The sequence below is a fragment of the Aedes albopictus genome, chromosome 2 (assembly GCF_035046485.1).
Source record: "Aedes albopictus strain Foshan chromosome 2, AalbF5, whole genome shotgun sequence".
NCBI lineage: Eukaryota > Metazoa > Arthropoda > Insecta > Diptera > Culicidae > Aedes > Aedes albopictus.
In genome coordinates this window covers 448,423,912-448,445,457 of record NC_085137.1, presented here as the reverse complement: position 1 = coordinate 448,445,457, position 21,546 = coordinate 448,423,912, and the positions used below count along the sequence as shown (strand labels likewise).

General features: G+C 42.7%; 1 protein-coding gene across 1 annotated transcript in view; it reads right to left on the bottom strand.

Moving 5' to 3' along the window:
- The window catches only part of LOC109410008 (nascent polypeptide-associated complex subunit alpha, muscle-specific form), a 140,070-nt gene that overhangs the window by 36,292 nt on the left and 82,232 nt on the right, over window positions 1-21,546 (bottom strand). The window contains exon 2 of the mRNA XM_029870000.2: window positions 9,852-9,985. The gene's annotated coding sequence lies outside the window, so the exon portion shown is untranslated. The remainder of the gene's footprint in view (window positions 1-9,851; window positions 9,986-21,546) is intronic.

Sequence of the window (21,546 nt, the reverse complement as noted above, 5' to 3'; positions counted from 1 at the left end):
TTCGAAGCTTCCTGGGAGAAGCCTCTTCGAAGCTTCCTGGGAGAAGCCTCTTCGAAGCTTCCTGGGAGAAGCCTCTTCGAAGCTTCCTGGGAGAAGCCTCTTCGAAGCTTCCTGGGAGAAGCCTCTTCGAAGCTTCCTGGGAGAAGCCTCTTCGAAGCTTCCTGGGAGAAGCCTCTTCGAAGCTTCCTGGGAGAAGCCTCTTCGAAGCTTCCTGGGAGAAGCCTCTTCGAAGCTTCCTGGGAGAAGCCTCTTCGAAGCTTCCTGGGAGAAGCCTCTTCGAAGCTTCCTGGGAGAAGCCTCTTCGAAGCTTCCTGGGAGAAGCCTCTTCGAAGCTTCCTGGGAGAAACCTCTTCGAAGCTTCCTGGAGAAGCCTCTTCGAAGCTTCCTGGGAGAAGCCTCTTCGAAGCTTCCGGGAGAAGCCTCTTCGAAGCTTCCGGGAGAAGCCTCTTCGAAGCTTCCGGGAGAAGCCTCTTCGAAGCTTCCGGGAGAAGCCTCTTCGAAGCTTCCGAGAGAAGCCTCTTCGAAGCTTCCAAGAGAAGTATCTTAAGTAAAACGAACTTCCATGAAAGCATTTCGGAGCTTCCAGGAAGCTTCGGAGGTAGCCAGAGTACAAATAAGAAAAAAAATAGTATGAGCCAATCAAGTCGAAATTTCCTCAAAAAACAATATAACTGCCCTTCCCAAGCCCAAACCCGTGAGCCAATCAAGTCGAAATATCCCCAAAAACCAATATAACTTCCCTTTTCAAACCCCTGCCAATTCCATTCAGGGATCATGTGACAACCGTCAATCACATCGCTCCCCGAGACAGAACCCATAAACAAACATCACCTGTCATTGATAACCACGCGAACGCACACACTCACACACACACCCCCAAACTTCTCCTTTCCACAAAAATGACGTCAGTGCAGTCAGTCAAGCAGTCCCACCACCACTACTGGTCGCCATCGCCTGTTTATAGCAATCGTCGTCGTCGTCGTTTGCCTGTTTTGCTGATTCACCCTCCCTCCACGCTTATATCTACCATCGTCGTGCCCCGTGCCACAGCTGCCCCTTTCGAGCTGAAACCAGACAGAACTTGAAACGATTTGTCAAGGTCGTTGACCTAAATTTGCGGACTCTTGCTTGGCGTTTTACTTTTCTTTGTTGGCTTTTTCTTTTGGCTTATAAATAGTTTACTTTGTGTCTCAGCTACCAAACAGAGTCAACTCTAGTTTATGGTAGGCTATTGATTCTGATGGTAACACGTTCTTTTAACTCTTGAAATAGTTCTAGTGAATTCTTGGTTCGAAACTTAGTCCTGACTGCGCTGAAAGTTATTCCCGGCTGATCTCAAATAGATTCAGACAGAGTTGGACTAAGGCGAGAACAAGAAATGGAAGATGTGCGTAAAGCTGCGGTCTAGATATGAAGGACCAAACTTCAGAATGTTTTGGATAGTCTATTCTAGGTCGTGCTTACTACCTTCAAACGAGTGTGCGATACGATGATTTAAGAGTGTATTCAACCTAGCTTGAGATGGACCCGATATTTCGTTTCGAGGACCTGGTAGATCTAAGGAACTACACTCTAAACTATTTTGGATGACCTCGGATATTGCCAATGGTCTAGCAATTGGTCTTAATGCCTTGGATCTCATCAATAACCCGAATGAGTTTAGTACAGAAGGGCACTCTGAAGCTTCTGCGTAGCTTCCAAGAGAATCCTCTGTGAATCTTCCAAGAGAAGCCTTTTCGTAGTATCCAGGATAAGCTTCTCTGGAGCATTGAGGAGAACCCTGAACAAAAAAGGCTTCTTCAATGCTGTCCAGACATGACTTTTTGAAGCTTCCAGGGGATTCTGAATATAACACCACGCTCAATGACTTACTCTTGTTGAATTCATAGTTCAAAATTTTATCCAAACTGAACTGACAGCGACTCCCGACCGATCTCAAATACATAGAGCTGAACTCGTTGTCTAATCGTCGAAAATAGGCAACGTTTCAGGAGCGCGTTAAAGCAGCGATAAACTCGAAACTTTTTTCTATCAATGTAGATCTGAAGGTCCAAACTTCCTAATGTTTTGGATAATCTAGGACGTGACTACGATCTGTGAACAAGCGTGCAATACGATGATATAAGAGTGTGTTCTACCTAGTCCGAGATACAGCCGATACTTTGTTTCGAATATAGATCTAAAGGAATTCACTCTAAACTGTTTTGGATGACGTTGGATATTACCAATAATGGTCTTGAAATTGGTCTTCATACCTTGGATCACATCTATTACCCAGGTCAAGGTCAGTACAGGTGGAAAATCCTTTTAATAGTCTTGTATAATCTCAGTTACTCTTCGAAGCGTTCTGGAGAAGCCTCTTCAACCTTTTCGAGAGAAACCTCAGTGAAGCTTCCAAGAAAATCCCCTGTGTTGAAAGGTTCACAGCCTCTTCGCAGTTTTCTGGATAAGCCTCCTTAAAGTTTCTCAAAAAAGTTTCTTCAAAGCTGTCAGGAGACGCCTTTTTGAAGCTTTTAATGAACTCTGGATATAATACCACGTTCTAAGTACTCATGACTTATTCTTGATGAATTCTTAGTTCAAAGCGTAATCAAAACTGAGCTGAAAGAAACTCCTGGCCGTTCTCATATAGATTGGGACTCATTATCTACTCCTCGATACATCGAAACATTCAAGGAGTACGTTAAAGCAGCAACGATCTCCACATTTTGGTATCATCGCTGATCTGACGGCCCAAACTTCAGAATGGTTTGGATAATCTATGGCAGGACTACGATCTGCGAACAAGTGTGCAATACCAGGTCATAGAATTTACATACTCTGAGGTGCATCCGTTACTTCGTTTCGAGATCTGAAGAACAACTCTCTAAACTATTTTGATGATATGGATGACCTTACACACTTAATTCAGATTGCCGGGATATCAGCATTTTTTCAAACTTTTGCCGAGATTCGCACAGCCGAGCAATCAGCAAACAACTATTTTGCCGGGATCTCAGCAATTTTGACAGTTCATTGCTGATAGTCGGCAATCGTTTTGCTGAGAGTCAGCTAACAAACGTCACTTTTTGCTGAGATACTAGTTAAAGATTTTGCTGAGCGGACGGCTGTGCGCGATTTTGCCGAGCCCGCAAATCTGTTTTGAGTGTGTAGCTATTGCCAATTGGTCTTTATACCTTGGATTACACCAATGGCCCAGACGAGGTTAGTGGAGATGGACATTTCTTTTAGTAGTCTATTAGATATCTCAGCTACTGAGTGTTAAGACAGTCCAGGGCGTGCATGTGAAGCATCTTCGCAGCTTCCCGGAGAAGCCTCTTCAACCTTTTAGGTAGAAACCTCCTCGAGAAGCCTCTGCAAAGCTTCCAGGAGGATCCGCTGTATAGCTTCCAATACAAGCTGTATCGTAGTTTGCCGAATAAGCCTTTTTTCGAAGCTTCCCAAAAAAACTTCTTCAAAGGTTTCAGGAGACGTCTTTTTGAAGTTTTCAGGGGATGTTCTTCTAAGCTTCCAAAATAATAACGCCTTTTTGAAGCTTTCAAAAAAAGATCCCAAAATAAGCCTCTTCCAAGCTTTCAGGATACAACTTTCGAGGGTCATATGATGGGCCCTTTGAAGCGTACAGTATAAGATCGAATAATCGGAGCTTGCAAAACAAACTCTTCGGTGCTTTCTGAAGAAGTATCTTTACCTGACCTTTAATTTACCTAAGGTCACATTAAGTTTTTATGAGAACCTCTTCAAACTTATTCGAAAAGCTCTACCTAACCAACATTTTTGTTGTACAAGAGTGGAACAAACCCCCCTAAAGCAAACTATAGCTTAAGAAACTGTTATTCGGCTAGTTTTGATACTTGGGACAAGCTTCTACGAGAAGCTGTGAAAGCTTTCAAGAGAAGCTCGGCAACCATCTACGAGAAACACTTACTACAAGAAATTCTGCAAGCTTCCAACGAGGAGCTCTACGAGCTCCCTACAAGAAACAATGTTCTTTCTATGAGCAGCTCTGCCAGCTTCAATGGGAACCTCTCGAAGCTGCTTTCAAGGATCTCTTTGAGATTTCTACGAGAAGCTCTGTAAGCTTCTATTTAAAACTCTATCCGGTTCTATCGAAATCATTTACGGGAAGCTCTACCTGCATCAGAGAAAAGATATGCAAAAACAGGAAGCTTTCCAAGCTTCTAGAAAAAATATTCGAAACTTCTGGGAGAAGCTTTCCAAGCTTCTGGGAGAAGCTTTCCAAGCTTCTGGGACAAGCTTTCCAAACTTCTGGGAGAAGCTTTCTAAGCTTCTGAGAGAAACTTTCCAAGCTTCTAGAAGAAGTTTTCCAAGCTTCTAGAAGAAGCTTTTGAAGCTTCTTGGAGCAGCTTTCCAAGTTTCTTGATGAAACTTTCCAAGTTTCTGGAAGAACTTTTTCAAGTTTTTGGAAGAATCTTTCTGAACTCCCACAGAGAAGCTTACCAAGCTTTTGGGAGATGCTTCCCAAGCTTCTAGGAGAAGCTTTACAAGCTTCTTGGAGAAGCTTTCCAAGCCTCTGGAAGATGCTTTCCAAGCTACTGGTAGAAGCATTTCAAGCTTCTGGTAGAAGCTTTCCAACCTTCTGATAAAGGCTTTCCTACCTTCTGGCAGAGGCTATTCAAGCTTCTGGTTGAAGCTTTCCGTGCTTTTGGTAGTAGCTTTCCATGCCTATAGTAGATGTTTTCCAAGCCTCTGGTAGCAGCTTTCCAAGCCTCTGGTAGAGTTTTTCAAGCTTCTTATAGAAGATTTCCAAGCTTCTAGTAGAAGCATTCCAAGCTTCTAGTACAAGCATTCCACGCTTTCATCAGAAGCTTCCCAAGCTTCTGGACGAAGCTTTCCAAGCTTCTGGGAGGAGTTTTGCAAGCTTCTGGAGAAGTTTTCCAAGCTTCTGGGAGGAGTTTTCCAAGCTTCTGGAGAAGTTTTCCAAGCTTCTGGAGAAGTTTTCCAAGCTTCTGGAGAAGATTTCCAAGCTTCTGGAGAAGTTTTCCAAGCTTCTGGGAGAATGATTTCCAAGCTTCTGGGAAGTTTTCCAAGCATGTGGGAGAAACTTTCCAAGCTTCTGGGAGAACCTTTCCAAGCTTCTGTGAGAAGCTTTCCAAGTTTCCAGGAGAAGTTTTCCAAGCTCCTGGGAGAAGCTTCCAAATCTCCTGGGAGAAGCTTTCCAAGCTTCCAGGAGAAGCTTTCAAGGCTTCCGGGAGAAACTTTCCAAGATTCTGTGAGAAGCTTTGTATGCTTGTTTGGAAAGCTTTTGGAAGAAGCTATGAGTTTCTGAAAAAAGCTTTTCAAGCTTCTGTGATATGCTTTCCATGCTACTAGGAGAAGCAATTCAAGCTTCTCCAAAAAGCTTTCCAAGTTTCTGGGAGAAGTTTTCAAAGCTTCTGGCAGATCCTTTCAAGTTTCTGGGAGAAGCTTTTCAAACTTCTGGGAGAAGCTTTACAAGCTTCTGGGAGAAGTATTCCAATCTTCTGGGAGAAGCTTTCCAAGCGTCTGGGATGAGCTTCCCACTTTAATAGGAGAAACTTTCCAAGCAATTGGGAGAAGCATTTTAAGCTTCGAGGAGAAGCTTTACAAGCTTAGAGAAAATGCTTTCCAAGCTCCTATGGGATGCTATCCAAGTTTCTGGACGAATCTTTCAAAGCTTCTGCTAGAAGCTTTACTTGCTTTTGGTAGTAGCTTCTGGTAGAATTTTTCAAAGCCTCTGGTAGAAGCTTTCCATGCTACTAGAAGAAGCATTTCAAGCTTCTCCTAAATGCTTTCCAAGTTCCCAGAGAGAAGCGTACCAGCTTCTTGTAGGAGCTTTCCAAGCTTCTTGGAGAAGTTTTCCAAGCTTCTGGGAGAAGCTTTCCAAGCTTCTAGTAGAAGCTGTCCAAGCTTCTAATAGAAGCTTTCCAAGCTTCTAGAAGAAGCTTTCCAAGCTTCTAGTACAAGCTTTCCAAGCATCTAGTACAAGCTTTCCAAGCTTCTAGTAGAAGCTTTCCAAGTTTCTAGCACAAGCTTTTCAAGCTTCTGGTAGAAGCTTTCCAAGTTTCTGGTAAAAGCTTTCCAATCTACTGATAAAGGCTTTCCTACCTTCTGGGAAAGGCTATCCAAGCTTCTGGACGAAGCTTTCAAAGCTTCTGGTAGAAGCTTTACATGCTTTTGGTAGTAGCTTTCCAAGCCTTTGGCAGACGCTTTCCAAGCCTCTGGTGAAATTTTTCAAGCTTCTAGTAGAAGCTTTCCAAGCTTCTAGTAGAAGCATTCCAAACTTCTAGTGGAAGCATTTCAAGTTTCTAGTAGAAGCATTCCAAGCTTCTGGTAGACGCTTCCCAAGCCTCTGCGAGAAGCTTTCCAAGCTTCTGGAGAAGTTTTCCAAGTCTCTGGGAGAAGTTTTCCAAGCTTCTGGAGAAGTTTTCTAAGCTTCTGGGAGATGCTTTTCAAGCTTCTGGGAAGAGTTTTCCAAGCTTCTGGAGAAGCTTTCCAAGCCTCTGGGACAAACTTTCCATGCTTCTGAGAGAAGCTTTCCTATCTCCTGGGAGAAGCTTTCCAATCTCCTGGAAGAAGCTTTCCAAGCTTCCAGGAGAAGCTTTATAGGCTTCCGGTATGTTTGTTTAAAAAGCTTTTGGGAGAAGCTTTATGAGTTTCTGGAAGAAGCTTTCCAAGCTTCTGTGATATGCTACTAGGAGAAGTCTTCCAATCTTCTGGGAGAAGCTTTCCAAGCTTCTGAGAGAAGCTTTCTAAGCTTCTGGGATAAGCTTCCCACGCTAGTAGGAGAAACTTTCCAAGCTACTGGGAGAAGCATTCTAAGCTTCGAGGAGAAGCTGTACAAGCTTAGAGTAAATGCTTTCCAAGTTCCTATGAGATGCTTTCCATGTCCAAGGGGAAACTTTTCAATCTTCTAGGACAATGGTTCCCAAACTTGTCGGAGCAATCGCCCCCTTGAAGCCGTTGGAAAATATTTTCGCCCCCCTAAGTTTCAATTTTTTAATATAAGATTCAAAATTTTGGAATTGCGTTAAAATCTACAAATTCTGTCTATTTTGTAGGTCAAAATTTCACTGTATTTATTGGGTTTTTTTTAATGTTTCCACGCACCCAAAAAAAATTATCACATTCTCATTCAACTTTCTGTTTCAAATTCATATTCGGGGAAATTGTGTATTTTCGGCAACTGTCTTCTCTAAGTCTTGTTTTTTTTAACGCCATTGAACTAAGAGTTAGGCTCAAATCCTTCCCAACCTATCTGAATTATATAACCAAGCTACAGGCAATTTGGCCGACAAAAAAAAACCATGACGAAGAGAACAAACCTGCCGATAATAACCATCGTCACACACTATATAATCGTGAATAAATAGCATTCAGAACCATATTTTTGGTAGAATTTTGAGGAAATGTAACTTCTAAATATAGTTATTTTCAAAAGGCGAAGTAGGAATAGTTGAAGGTAGAGTATTAGGATTTAACTTTGTAAGTCGTCTTGGTTTGCTCAAAGAAACTCCAATAGTTCGAAATGACAATCAAAACTTTATCCAAAATTAGATAATTCCGTAATAAATATGCCAAATAATAAAACAAAAAACTTTCAAGTAGTGTAGGCGTAAAATGTCCTCTTGGATATCAACTTCTTATAACGGGATATTTGTAAAATCGAAGAAAGAGAAAGGCATAAGAATCTGAAATGAAATTTAAAATTTTTTGTTTAAAATTCTATCAAAAAAATCTCAAAATACAGGAAGCTTGAAAAACTGGTAAAATTGAAAGTATTTTAAAGCTTGCCTATATTTTGGAATGTATGAAAGCTACAAAAAAACGCATTTTCAATTCACATCTGAGACAAATCAAGGATAGACGAGTTTCGTATTTCTTTATTTTTATTTGTTCTTTTCATGATATCAAACCATGTTGTTGCAAACTTGTGATCATCAACAAGTGTGATTTCTGTAATTAGTTCATTTAAAAAAAATACCAGATAACAAAAAGTGTTAGATATTTTCTTACTACATAAACGTTAAAATTTCAAACATGTTTTCGAGTATTAAGTACAACTTAATAACTATTATTTTAAACGAGATCTGACGAGCTTTCACTTAATGGCTGATAACTCAGGAAAAGCACATAACCAAATTCTCCAAAATAGATGCACTTGAGTTCAGATTAGGTTTTTTTAAATGAATCCTTCTGAAAATAATAGAGCCCCTTGAAGGGGAACTTATTCTACTCTTTGGTAGCTGTGTTCTATTCGTCATGGAGTGATATACTAAGCCTGTTGAATCCGAAATTCACATCAACATTTTTCTAATCAAGCTGATTTATTTGACCAAGTTTCAGACAATTCTAATGACAAAACCCCCTCTTTACGAAGAGACCGACACTGTCAAAAAATACCCAAAATCACTCTAATTGAAATGATTTTTTGGTAAATCGCCCCCTTGTTGGATTTTTCGCCCCCCAATTTCTAATTTTAATATTTTCGCCCCCTTTGTAGTTATTTTCGCCCCCAAGGGGGCGATTTCGCCCACTTTGGGAATCACTGTTCTAGGGGATGCATTCTTAGCTTCAATGGGAAGATTTCCCAAGCTTCTACCCAAAGCTTCGAAAGCTTTGATTAAAAGTTTTAATAGCTTCTACGGGAAGCGATCCAGGCATCTACGAGATATTACCTAAGCAAATAATGTATTTTGGAGCATTCAGCAACTTCTCTATCTCTGTACTCTCATCGATGCCAACGACGAAACGGTTTCACCAGCATTTCCGATTGAACGTTGAAGGTCTAGCACAGTGGAGTGGGTAAGTGCACGCAAGCAGGAGGTAAACCTTGAGGCAAGCTTTATTCCATGTGCCAGGCCAGCAACGACAATGTATTTCATTCACGGTCATCTGAGATCTGGGAGGGCTGCTGGCTGGGAGGGTGGAAGTAAAACCCATAGACGACGATGGCGATTTGCGACGACGTGCACAGAATAGGGAAAATTTTATTGAAGGTTGACAATGCATGTGTAGATACATTTGCGAAATATTCTAGGACACGGCACTGCGTGCGTTCAATATTTATGAACCTCAGCTAGGAGCTCGTGCTCGGGAATGTTTTGCGCTGTTTGATGACGAATTGTGAAAAACGTTATTCTCGGCAAGTGAAAATTTCTGGAAATGTTTGCCCCTATTCCTTCCATAATGCGAAGCCTCACTTTCAATCGAATTGGGGTGATATTTCCCAGAAGGCTTCCTGTTCGTTGAACCACCATCCAACCGCGTCGGCCTTGACTACAATGTAATGTAGCGGTGTCCGTTCCGTTGTCCTCTAGATGGTAATGAAGCTCCAGGGCAGACCGTTTCCCAGAAATGAGATCTACGCAGCATAATTTCCATTCCCGGTAGCGTAGCAGCAGCGCCAGAGCAGCGGTTCAGATCCGAAATCCTTGAAAAAACTTGGTGACGCCGGCGGCGAATAATGAAAATTAATGATGAAGCTTTAGCAAGTTGTTTCCCGATGAGTGAGTGAGCGATTGGGCACAACGACCGACGGTCATCCATTTCTGGGAATGAATTTCAATTAGCACCTTTTTGCTGGGCGCCGCCACACCGGGTGTTGTCAGGCGACGGTGGATGATTTTGAAATAATTTTGATATGTCTAACCAAAACTCAAATTTCAACATCGATAGCTCATTTTCTCATACAAGTCCATCTTACTTTGACTGTCACAGAGAGCAGACATCTATGAATTCGTGCAGATTCAGTGGATTTCACGATGCCACGATGGGCGAGCGAATGCATCATCAACCATTTCGTCTAACAATGCCGTATTATACACCAATTTTCCACAATTCCACCATCGGAAACCACGGTAATGACTCACCTATTTCTGGTTTGTGTCGGTGCAGTGCCCTAGCTGGTGCTGCCTTCGGTGAGATTAACTTGCACGTGTTGGTACTTTCGCGACATTTGTGTTAGCTGTTGGTTCGGTGTGATTGTTGGCGGTTGATTGCTATCCTGAAAGGATGAAAAGAAAAGGAAAATCATTAGCATGACGCATAAACTACATAAGCCTCTTAAGCAGCTTGAAAGCTGCTTAAGATGCTTCTCGTAACTTTATCTGAACTTCTGAATGATTTCGGAGATTTATTTTATTTATACTCTGAACAAGCTTGAAGATAAGGCATACCCAAACTTCTGGTTTCTAGGGCAAATTTGTGGAAAATTGTTTGTGAAAATGTATTTATGCAAAGAAAACATTTATTCTTATAATATTTTAGTTGGAGGTTATCCAAGCTCCAGCTACTAAAATAAAAAAAAAACACCTAGCTTATCAAAATAACTCCGGGACCGTCTTCTAAAGCCACGGTACATCTTTCAAAGTTATTTCTACACAACACTCAACCCCAAAACACTAGTTTCCCATCTGTTCCGCCATTACCACTTAATAATTCGAACAGAGAAAATAAATTACCTCACAATCATTCCGGCTCGATCCATTTAACCGACGACCCATTCAACAGCCATTAGCATTCCGGTGTACCGGCTTAGCTCACGGGTGGCGGGCGGCGGCAGCCGCACACTCTACCAACCGGTTTCATAACCTCAAAAATGTAAATCAAAGAAAACAATCGAGGAAATATTTCCCATAACTCATTCTGCTTAGTGGTCGGTTGGTTTGAGTTCCACCGGTGCGCGGTGGGACGGACTAGGTACTACCGACAGACCGGCTGCATTCTTGTTAGGGCAGTGCAGGTAACCGACTACAGGTCCATCGATACCATCTCGTGATGCCCATTTTCTTGGGGCATCACACCAAGTAGGTCACGAAATCAGCATTTTGTTTAGATCAATATAGGTAGCTAGAAGAAGGTACATGAATGGAGCCAACTGTATTATTAAGTGGTGGAAGGTTATTGTTTCAATCCTACATACAAATCGGTGTTGTTATTGAAAGGGGGAACCGGACCACATGGTGGCCCTCTTTGGGCCTGCAGGGACATGAGTCCAGGGTCTTGACGAACACCTTCTGCGAGTCAGGTGGGAGCCTAGGATTCTTTTCTAAGCAAAACATATCCACACACCAGTGTGGATTTCCCACCTTCGACACCAAGAGGTTACCGAGCACCAAAACACACAGTGGTCCAGATTTGAAAATACCTGGCAAAAAATGCCAAATCATAGTAGTCTGCTAGTTTAAGGGTAACCTGGGGTAATACGCACCCACGGTGCAAAAAGCCCTCACGTTATTTCATTATATAAGTGAAGTTTCATTCGATGCAAGCAAACTAGACGTAAAACTGAGCCGGACAAGCCCAACAATGCAAAGAATATTCGAATGAAAAGCGTGAAAAACGATGATTTTCCACCTTTGGAAAGATTGTCTAATTTAAAGCGCACGCAATTTAAGCAATTGAGCGCTGATTATATGGAATCAACCTATTAACTACCATCCGCCTCCTACTCCTTCCATTTGCTGCCGTAAATAGTAAGATGGAGCCGCCTGGTATTTCATTAGAATCCAAAGCAGAAAATGCCAGAGGTCGTATTGCCCCACCTCAAGGTGCGTTTTGCCCCCAACAGTTTTTCAGAACCCAAAACGTAACACTTTTTTGTTAATTGTTAATTTGATTCAGTAAAACTAATATCACGCGAACCAAAAGTTGGCGTCTCTTAGTCAACTAAGTAAACTAACTTTCAAAACGCAAGACACCCATAAAATCATCTTAATCTTAGCTATAGCACCACGTTTGCTTAGGGGGTGCATATTACCCCACCTTCCCCTACCCTATATGAATGTATTAGAACATGATTTAGCGCTCAATTTGATTTTAAATGAAAATTTTTTGACGATTTATTCGAACAACATCCGAACAAAATTGATGTTTTTCATACAATCTTACTATACACATATCATCATGGCGCTATTGTTTTGGCAGCTCTTGGCAGTTGCATTTTTCTTAAACCGATTCTGGATACATAAACGAGCATTTGAACGGAATCTCCCCGCGGGGAATAGCGGGGAGCGATTTGTGAGACACTTTGAAGTCGAACTGTAAGAATTTATCGTACTTATAACATGTGAAGTCAATTTTGAAGCCAAAAGTGTTATTTTGATCTATTGCTCCATTGCAGATGTCTCATATACACAAGAACTTACAAATAAACTTTTGAAAGCAATTGTATTACTTTGTAGTGGTTGTTTGTATTCTTTATCAAAAAATTAGCATTTTTTCCATCAGCAGCTATTCAGTGCTTCAGTGCAATTTGGACATATTGATTTTGTGTCTTGTTAACAAAATCAATATTTCCAAATTATTTAAATGCCAGTTAGTGCTCCTGGTATTACGGATGAATGCTCAATATATTGTATCCCATATAAGACATGTTCAAAAATTGAGTTTCTGCCAGCTTTTTTCAAAATTATACCTCTTTGGGACATACGGGTTGATCAAGAAGAATAAGCCAAGGCGTGGTAGGAGCCCAGCAGTGGGGCTCTCCTAGGCCTCTTCAGAAATTCCACACATCCGGAAGCAACTCTGCACAAGCGGTACGGCACCGCTTCCAAAGTGTAACAGCCCAGCAAGGAGTGCCTCGGGCACATCAAGAACGATGCCAGTAAGTTCCAGATTATGGCATCCTGATCTTGCTTTGTAATTGGTACACGCTTAGGTAACTACGCAGAAGTGAGCTGGTAGCGACGGCATTCCATCCTCTTGAAACGGTGGATGTGCTAATGTCGGCGCTGTCTTCCGTCCCATAAAACCGTGGTGTGGCCTTAAAATACGTTCCTGACCTGTGCCCAGCGTAGGCAACTAACTGAGTGGAAGTAGTTTCAGATGAACACTCCTGATTATGGCTGATCCGGCTCTGAGCTCAGTCCCCATAAGGACCTGTCCCAACCCTCGGGTAGTCTCCTTGCTTGCATAGATAACCACCAGGATCATTGGCGACTTCTTCATTTGCAGTGAGGAATAGCGGGCCTAAGGGGACCCACGAGAAATAATAACTACTACTAAATCCATGAACAATAATGTGATCGAGAATGGAGAGGCAGAGGGAACGGCGTTGAACCCGTTCGCACGAGGAGGACTGCGAGATCGCCACTACGAGGAGCTGGTGTCCCCATCAGCGAGCAGGCGCCAGGAGGTTCAACGGGAAGAGAACGAGACGGCGCAGCATAGGCCGAGGAAGTGCAGGTGACTACCACGGACCTCACGCGGGCGTTGAACCGCAACCACTCAAACGGACAGCTTCCTCTTTGGCGGCAACGCATGCATCTCGCCGGAGCCGTAGCGGAGCGGTCAAACCACCCTACGGCTCGTGCTCCATGGTTGAAACCTGCCGAGGAGACGCGGCCCAAGAAGCGTCCTACAGAAGCGGGCGAAAGCCAAAGAAGAAGATGAAAGGAACGGCCAGCGTGAGTAACCAGGCTGCCGGTTACGAAACGCGCAAGGGGTAGGGAAACCAAACCCCAAGAGGCCAACCATAAGAGAAGGGGTAGCCAACCGGACCAAAGAACCCTTGGATTACAGTTGGAAAGAAGAAAGTCTTCAAAACTGCTGGTCTTCAAAACTGAGGTGGATACATACGCCAAAGTGCTGAGGACCATGCGAGGCGGAAATCGCCTCTCACCGCTGGACGCGGATGTAAAAACATTCGGCGCTCCAGGACTGGAGAGATGATGCTAGTGCTGAAGAAGGAGATGGTCAAGAAGGGCACCCCCTAGTAGGGGGCCCCTACAAGGCACTAGCTCAGGAGGTATTGGGCGAAAACTGCAGGTGATGCGATGCGACTCTCCTGTGTAAATACCTGGACGAGATCACCGACGAATAGGAGCTCGTAGCTGCACTCAAGCAGCAGTGCGAGGTAGATACACCAAGTGCATCGATCCGCCTGCGAAAGGGTCCGGCAGGCATGCAGATCGTCACGATCAAGCTCCCAGCGTAGGCGACTACAGTCGGCAAGATCAAAGTAGGCTGTTCAGTGTGACCGCTCAGCATGTACGCGCCTCCAGAGGCGTGTTTCAAGTGCTTCGAGCAAGGACACAAGTCGTGGGCGTGTAAAGGCCCCGACAGAAGCAAATTCTACAGGAAGTGCGGAGTAGGAGGCCACATCGCTAGGGAGTGCACGTCGGCACCAATATGTCTAATTTTCACGGCGAACAAGGGTCACACGAAAGGCGGGCCTAAATGTCCAGGCACGCGAGGAGGTCGAACCAACCGACGATAGTGCAGGTTGCACAGCTAACCTGGCAGTCAGTTTCGGAGTCAAGTACAGACATCAACCTACTAGCGGACCCATACCGCATCCCTCCTGGTAACGGGAACTTAACAGCGGATAAGGCCAAGCTAGCAGCGATCTGTGCAACCGGTCGTTTTCCGGTCCAGGAAATAATGTTCACGTCACACGGGGGCTTCGCAATAGCGATGATCAACGGGGTGTACTACTGCAGTTTTTATACCCCTCCCTGGTGGCCGATAGACCTGTTCTCGTCTATGCTGGATTCGCTATCAAGCGCACTAGTGGGATTGAGTCCCGTGGACATCGGTGGAGACTTCAACGCCTGGGCGATTGAGTGGTCGGTAGCCGATTGACTAACGCGAAAGGCTGGGCTCTACTCGAGGCTATGGCTAGACTGAACGTGGATGTCGCGAACGAAGGTGACAGAAAAACTACAGTAGGAACGATGCAGAATCCATCATTGATGTGACCCTCTGGAGGCCGGGTCTAAATCCTAGCTCGGACTGGAGTGTCGACAACGGATACTCGCACAGTGACCATCTGGCGATTCGGGGATGGCCATCGGGGATGGCTAACCTCGCGCCAAGCCTCGCGCTCCGATAAGCCGTCATTTGTGGAGCGATTGCTTATAGAGGATAACACCGACGATCTATCCAGCGATGATCTAGTCGGAACCCTAAGCCGTGCATGTGACGCCATAATGCCGAGGCGATCCCTACCCAGAAATGGACGAGAACCGGTATACTGGTGGTGTCCAGAAACCGCAGGACTCCACGCATCTTGCTTAAAAGCTAGAAGGAGGATGTGAAGAGCTTGCACCGATGAGGGTGGAATAAAACGAAGCGAGGCCTACAAGGTGGCTCCCCCGAAATGTTGCAAAAGATCGTGGAAACGCTGTTCCCATGCCACGAAACAAGACCATGGGCCGCCGTTCCCTAAGGTCAAACCGGCCATAGCGAGGTCACCCCGGTGACGAACGACGAACTCATTGCAATAGCGAACCCGACTAGAAAGTTCAAACAAAAACATAACATAATTATAACAAACCATGATATTTATAACTCATTGTGATATAATCATGTTCAACAGCATTGGTGATTTTTAAATACTATAGCTCAATTATAACACATTATGTTATAAATGTTGTTTGATAACTCATTGTAATATAATTTAGTTTTGATTTTTCGACATTTGGACAATAACGTTTCAAAATTGTATCACATTTTGATAGAAACTAGAAATCCTGTAGCTAATATTCATATCACATTCTGTTATAATTTTGATCTGATTATAACAAAATAGGTTATTATCTTGATAAGACCAGTGTGGTTTTGGTTACAATTTTAGTTATTTTAACATCATCCTGCATCTAGTTTATAACACAATAAGTTATTGAAAAATATTATAACATGATAACACAATATGATATAATCTTGATATAATTTTCTAGTCGGGAAGTCGCTTAAGTTGAACAAGGCTTCGGGTCCGGACAGAATCCCGATAGTAGCCATGAAGATGGGCTTCGAAGCTAGCCCTGACATGTTCAGAATGGCTATGCAGGTTTGCCTAAACAGAGACCAATTTCCGGAGAGGTGGAAAAGACAAAGATTGGTCCTACTGCCCAAACCCGGAGAGTCAATTGGCATCGCTAGGCTAGCGACCCGTCGGCATACAGACCTATCTGTTTTCTGGACACCGCCAGAAAACTGTTGGAATGGAGCATTCTGTCAAGGCTGATGGTCTATACCGAGAAACCCGATCACTCCATGACCATTTATGACCATTTTAGTGATCTGGACCAGCACAGATTGAACTGACCGTGTATAAAACTGAACCAAGCCCTATCATGCGGCACATTAAACTACTATATTCAAAATTGTGGTCTAAAATCCAAGATGGCGGTTCCAAATTCAATATGGCGGCTATTTAACCAAATTGCGGCTTTCCGAAGTAGCGCAAATTTTGAGTGATTTTTTCTCCCACATGGAAATAATTTACTACGGCAAAATCTTATGTACATGAAAGCCACGGGTATAAGCTTTCTGTTAAGTGGTGAAAAGTTTGTATTTGCACCGAGTTTCATTGAAAAATTTGATTATTCGTCAACAATGATTTTAATCTTAATTTGAACTACACCAAAACCTCCATTTAGGTAATGGGTCGGGACTGCCTAAATAGAATTTTTACCTAAATGGATTCATTACCTAAATGGATTCAGTTTATTACCTAAATGGAGTACAAGGTTGCAAAGAAGTTTAAGAAGGGAGAGCTACTAGGAGATTAAAAGGAGGTCATCCGGAGTTTCAGATGGCTTCCAAGGAGTTTCAGGAGGGGATGGGTTTCAGGAGGGGAGGGGCTTCAGGGGCGTTTTCGGGGTTTTGGAGAGTCTTAGATCAGAATTGTCATTCAAATGACTAACTCGGCACGAAACACGAAAAACCTCTAGAAAAACCTTGCAAAATTCCGCCAGACTGAAAAATAATTGAATGTCGGGTCAAAGTCGGGTCAATTTTTATCGCATGTTGGACCAACATTGAACAACTGTTGGGTCTATGTTGGGTTTCGTGGCCAAAATAAAAACAGGTAAATGATAGGTTGATGTCGGGTTTGACGTCATCAATGCTGGAGCTTATACATATCAATTGAATGATGGAAGGATGGTTGCTTATCTCAATTTTAGCTGGAAATGACGCCGGATACTGACACTTTTCAACACTGCATGGAAGGGGGGAGGGGTGTTTAGGGGGCATATCTCAACATTGCATCCCTCCTCCCCTCCCCCATATCCCCTTAACACCACACACTACTTCTTTCCCGTAAACCAACCTTATACCTAATCTCAAGTACTCCAACTGATCTGAACACAATCAAACTCCATTTAGGTAACGTTACCTAAATGGAGGGACCTAAATAGATTTTACCTAAATGGATCCTACCTAAATGGAGGTTTGAGTGTATCGTAATCATAATTTGAACCAATTTTAATCTTAATTTGAACTACTGGCGGCAGCAGCTCGAGCATCTCCCACAACAGCCAATTTCGTGCTGAACAATAGAAAAACACATGGATTTGCTAATTCCCGTAACTATTTTTCGTTAGGCAGTGGAATTTTAACTAATAATTTTCTAAACTCTTCAGGAACTTGGAAACTAAATTTGGAATTTTTCATCCCCCAAGTGTAAACAAAACAACCACTAGCGCAGTCTGCTGGCCAACACTGGAAGCTCGCCCCCGTTTACTAGTTCAAATTTAGATTACAAATGGTTCAACTTAAGATAACATTCTCCAAGTAAGAATTACTTAAATTTGATAATTTTATGACAAATAATGCGGAATATTATTCGGTTGGTCGATTCTACGATAAATAAGCTTTCATTTGACGTGTTCACATATTGCGTGTGATACAATGCATGAGCTGTACGAGTGCACCGAAAATGTGCTTTCTCTGGGGGGAAATGGGTGAAATCACAGTGATTTTTCAATTGCCTGTTTTCCATGACAAAAACGCGTTTTTCAATGCTTTTAAAGTCCATGTTATCAGGTTATATTACGGAAAGCTGTTTAACATCTTTTTCGGGACAATATTTGCCTAAATAGTACGTCGTTTTAATGAATTTCGAAATGGTTCAAATTAAGATTATAATTTGACTAGTTCAAAGTTTGATTTCTTACCTTAATATGGGTATATTTGGTACGGGGAAGATGTCTAGAGACAAAAAATTGCGACCAGAATATCCAAGAAGGCGGTCTAATATAAAAAATGGCGGCTCCATATTCGAGATGGTGGCTGTTTAATGGTGTTTCAGGCTCCAAACCCAAGCCAAAAATGGTGACCAGAATATCCAAGATGGCGGTCTAAAACCCAAGATGGTGGCTGAGAATTCAAAATGGCGGCTGTTTAATGAAGTTGTAGGCTCCAAAACCATGCAATATGGGTATATTTGGTATGAGGAAGATGGCTGGAAACCGAAAATGGCGACCAAAATACCCAGGATGGTGGTCTAAAATTAAAGATGGCGGCCCCAAATTCAATATGGCGACTAATAAATGGAGTTTTTGGCTCCAAAACCATGCAATTTGGGTATATTTGGTATAGGAGAAATGGCGGTTCAAAATTCAAAATGATGGCTTTTTTTTGGAGTTTACGGCTCAAACATCAAAAGCCAAATAAATGATATGATTTCTGGTATCATGATTTTTTTTGTTTGCTATAACAAAGTCAGTTCTGAATTTTGGACACCAATGTACTTGATTTTTTGTACACTGACTATAAAAAGAATTCACACATTGACAACAGTTGCGAACTAAAACTTTATTATCGAACAGCGTCCACAAAAGTGGAAAAATGCACTCACCGACCTAGTAGCACCCACATTCTCCGAACATCCCCCGGAACTTGCCGGGAATAAAACAGTTATTGAATCAGGCTTTTCCTGTTTTCCTTTCTCTGGCGCTGCTTGCATTATGGCATGAATCGTCGTCGTCATTGGCAACCTCCAGCCAGCCATCCAGCAACGCATCAATAGCTTAGCAACCGAGCCGGCGTCGGCGGTGCGGCATCAGGCACAACCTTCCACCACACACAGTAGGCTATAGGCACAGTCAGTGTGGGGGTAGGTACAAAAGAGCTGTTCCGATCGGAGCTCGGTTGCGTGTTGAATGGCTCTGGCTGGGAACGGGTTCAACCAACGGAACTGGTTGTACCTCCCCGAACATCCCACCGCACATAACGTCCGACCGACACTTCACCATAGCAGGGTTGGTATTGTGTGGTATGCGGCGGGCAGCGGTGGGTAGCAGATGGTACCCGCTCAGTTGCCAGGAGAACTCTTTCTTAATTGTATCATCACAATCCATCATGTGGTGCTCTAGCTGGTGGTGCTGCTGGAGCTGCTGCTCTTCATTGAATGGTGAAGGTTTTTGCAATGATTCTGTTCTGTATTGTATCTGATTGTTAGTGTGGTAGGATTTGCAGTCATAATTATTATTCTAACGGATCGATGGCATTTTGCAGCTGTTCCTGTTGCCCGCGCAACCGGTGAGGTGGATGCAGATCAGATCCGAACAAAATAGAACACGTGAGTGTATCTTTATTCTAGGTTACCTGCGCTTCGGGTAGAAATTCTAGGAATTATAATTATTATTTTTTATTTCATTTCATTAAGTTTGATTTTGTTCAATCTCTTGCTTTTTAAATTCTTCTACTTTGTTATTTTTTGTTACCATTTAATATATTTTATTTTGTTCAGTTTCTTTTTTCTTTCTTTATTTATTTTTATTTTACCTATATTTTTATTTGAATCCACAGACTAACTATTTAGGTTATCATTGACTTGCCATAAAAGTTATTGTATTCGTTGATCAGCCAAATATTCTGTATTGAGTCACAGCTAGGTTATATCAGTAACAAATTTTGAAAACGACGTATAATCAATGGTGTAGCATTGATTTTACGTCGTTTTCAAAATTTGGTACTGATATGTACTATATAGGTACCTACAAACAACTGATCCCAGCCCACGCTTTCCGCAGCTTTGACGCATCACTGTCAGCGAACTTTTCGCACGCTAAGCCAAACAATGTAAATGAAGTCAATGGACTTGCCACCACCGGAGACGACAACGACCCTGTCAACGTGAACGTGAAACGAAACACACACGCGCGGTTAGGTTCTATGTAGGTACTTTCCGCATTTGAATGAACAATCTAACGTACATTACACCTACTATACTTCTAGCTTTTTTTATAGGTGTTACACTTCCGAATCACGCCATCCGGAAATCCACTCCGCTCCAGTTTTTAACTTTATGACGTAATGCTCTTAGCATCAACGTCGTCCGCCATTGATGACGACAATCACAAACGATGCGATGGTGATGATCATGTTACATTACCAACCTAACAACCCAACCCACTACGTTTTGGATTGAGATCTTCACCACAAACTGTGTTACGTGACGGTAGATAATTGGATTCTATCACGCAAATCTAACCCGACCACCGCCGCACCGACATGGATGCGATGGACATTGACGTTTCAACCTCGGTGAGATGGGCAGGATGGTCAATTGTGTTCTGGGCTTGACCGTTCGAGATGTGTCGGGTCCATTTGTTTCGTTTACGTTTATTTTCGTAACACCGATTCATCAAGATAGCTTCTGTGTTTGCTTGGTACGCGTGGTTTAGTCTTCTAGAGAACTTTGCTTCATCTTCTAAAAGACTGAACCACGCGTTCCAGCGGTGTTCCAAGGGGTTTCAGGGAGTTTACCCAGCGTTTTTTTTTTGTCTATAGAGACTTTACCTCTAGGGCAATAATCTCTGATTGACCCAAAGATCTTAAGTGTTCCCAAGGGTGTTCCAGAAGTTTTCAGAGAGATTCAACTTCAACGACGTTCGCTTTCAGGGGATCCCAATTGCGTTCCAGAGGGTATTCTAGGGTGTTTTGACAGCGTTTCAGAGGCATTCAAAGGTGTCTCTGGAAGTTTCAGGGACGTTTCAGAGTTTTTTTTTAGGTTTTTATGGGGTTCTATAGGACTTCAAAGGTTTCAGAGGCTTTCCGGGAGGTTTCAGTAGTATTCCAGTGGTGATTCAGGAAGTCTCAGGGGATTTCATGGCTATTCCACCATGGAGTTTCAGAGGATTTCAGGAGCGTTCCAGGGGGTTTAAAGGAGTTTCAGTGGCGTCATGGCTATTTCAGAGACCTCAGGGGCTTTCAAAAGGGTTTTAGGGGCATTCCATGGTATTTCAGACGTGTTTCAAGAGTTTTTCAGGGAATCCCAAGGGGTTTTAGAGGCGTTCCATTGGTATTTTCGGACGATTCATGGGGTTCCAAGGACGCTCCAGGAGCAGGAATGGGAAATGTCATTAAAATGGCAAATAACACTAATTTATCCGTCCCTAGTGTGAAATGATTATCGACGACATCATTGATTTTCCATAACTATCACCATTATGGATTGGTGATGTGAACGGACGGAAATTTACACTAGAAGTGATGGAAATCGATAAATGTCATAATATTTTTTCGTGAAATTCCGAGACATTTCCCATACACGCAGAAAAATAAATTGTAAACACAATTAAATTCTAGTTCAAATCAACCGATTTTTCAGTTTACTATAGCGACAAACTGATTTCTAGTTTAAACTGAACTGTTCCATTTGTTTTTCCATTTTTTTTCTTTATGATGTTTTGGGTATTATATATGAGAATATGTATCTACAAACCTTTTTTTAGCAAATATATTTGGATATTCTATTGGTACAATTTTGAGAACTGCTTCAACAATTTCTTGAGAAGATTATTCTGCAATTATTTGAGACATTTCATCGAA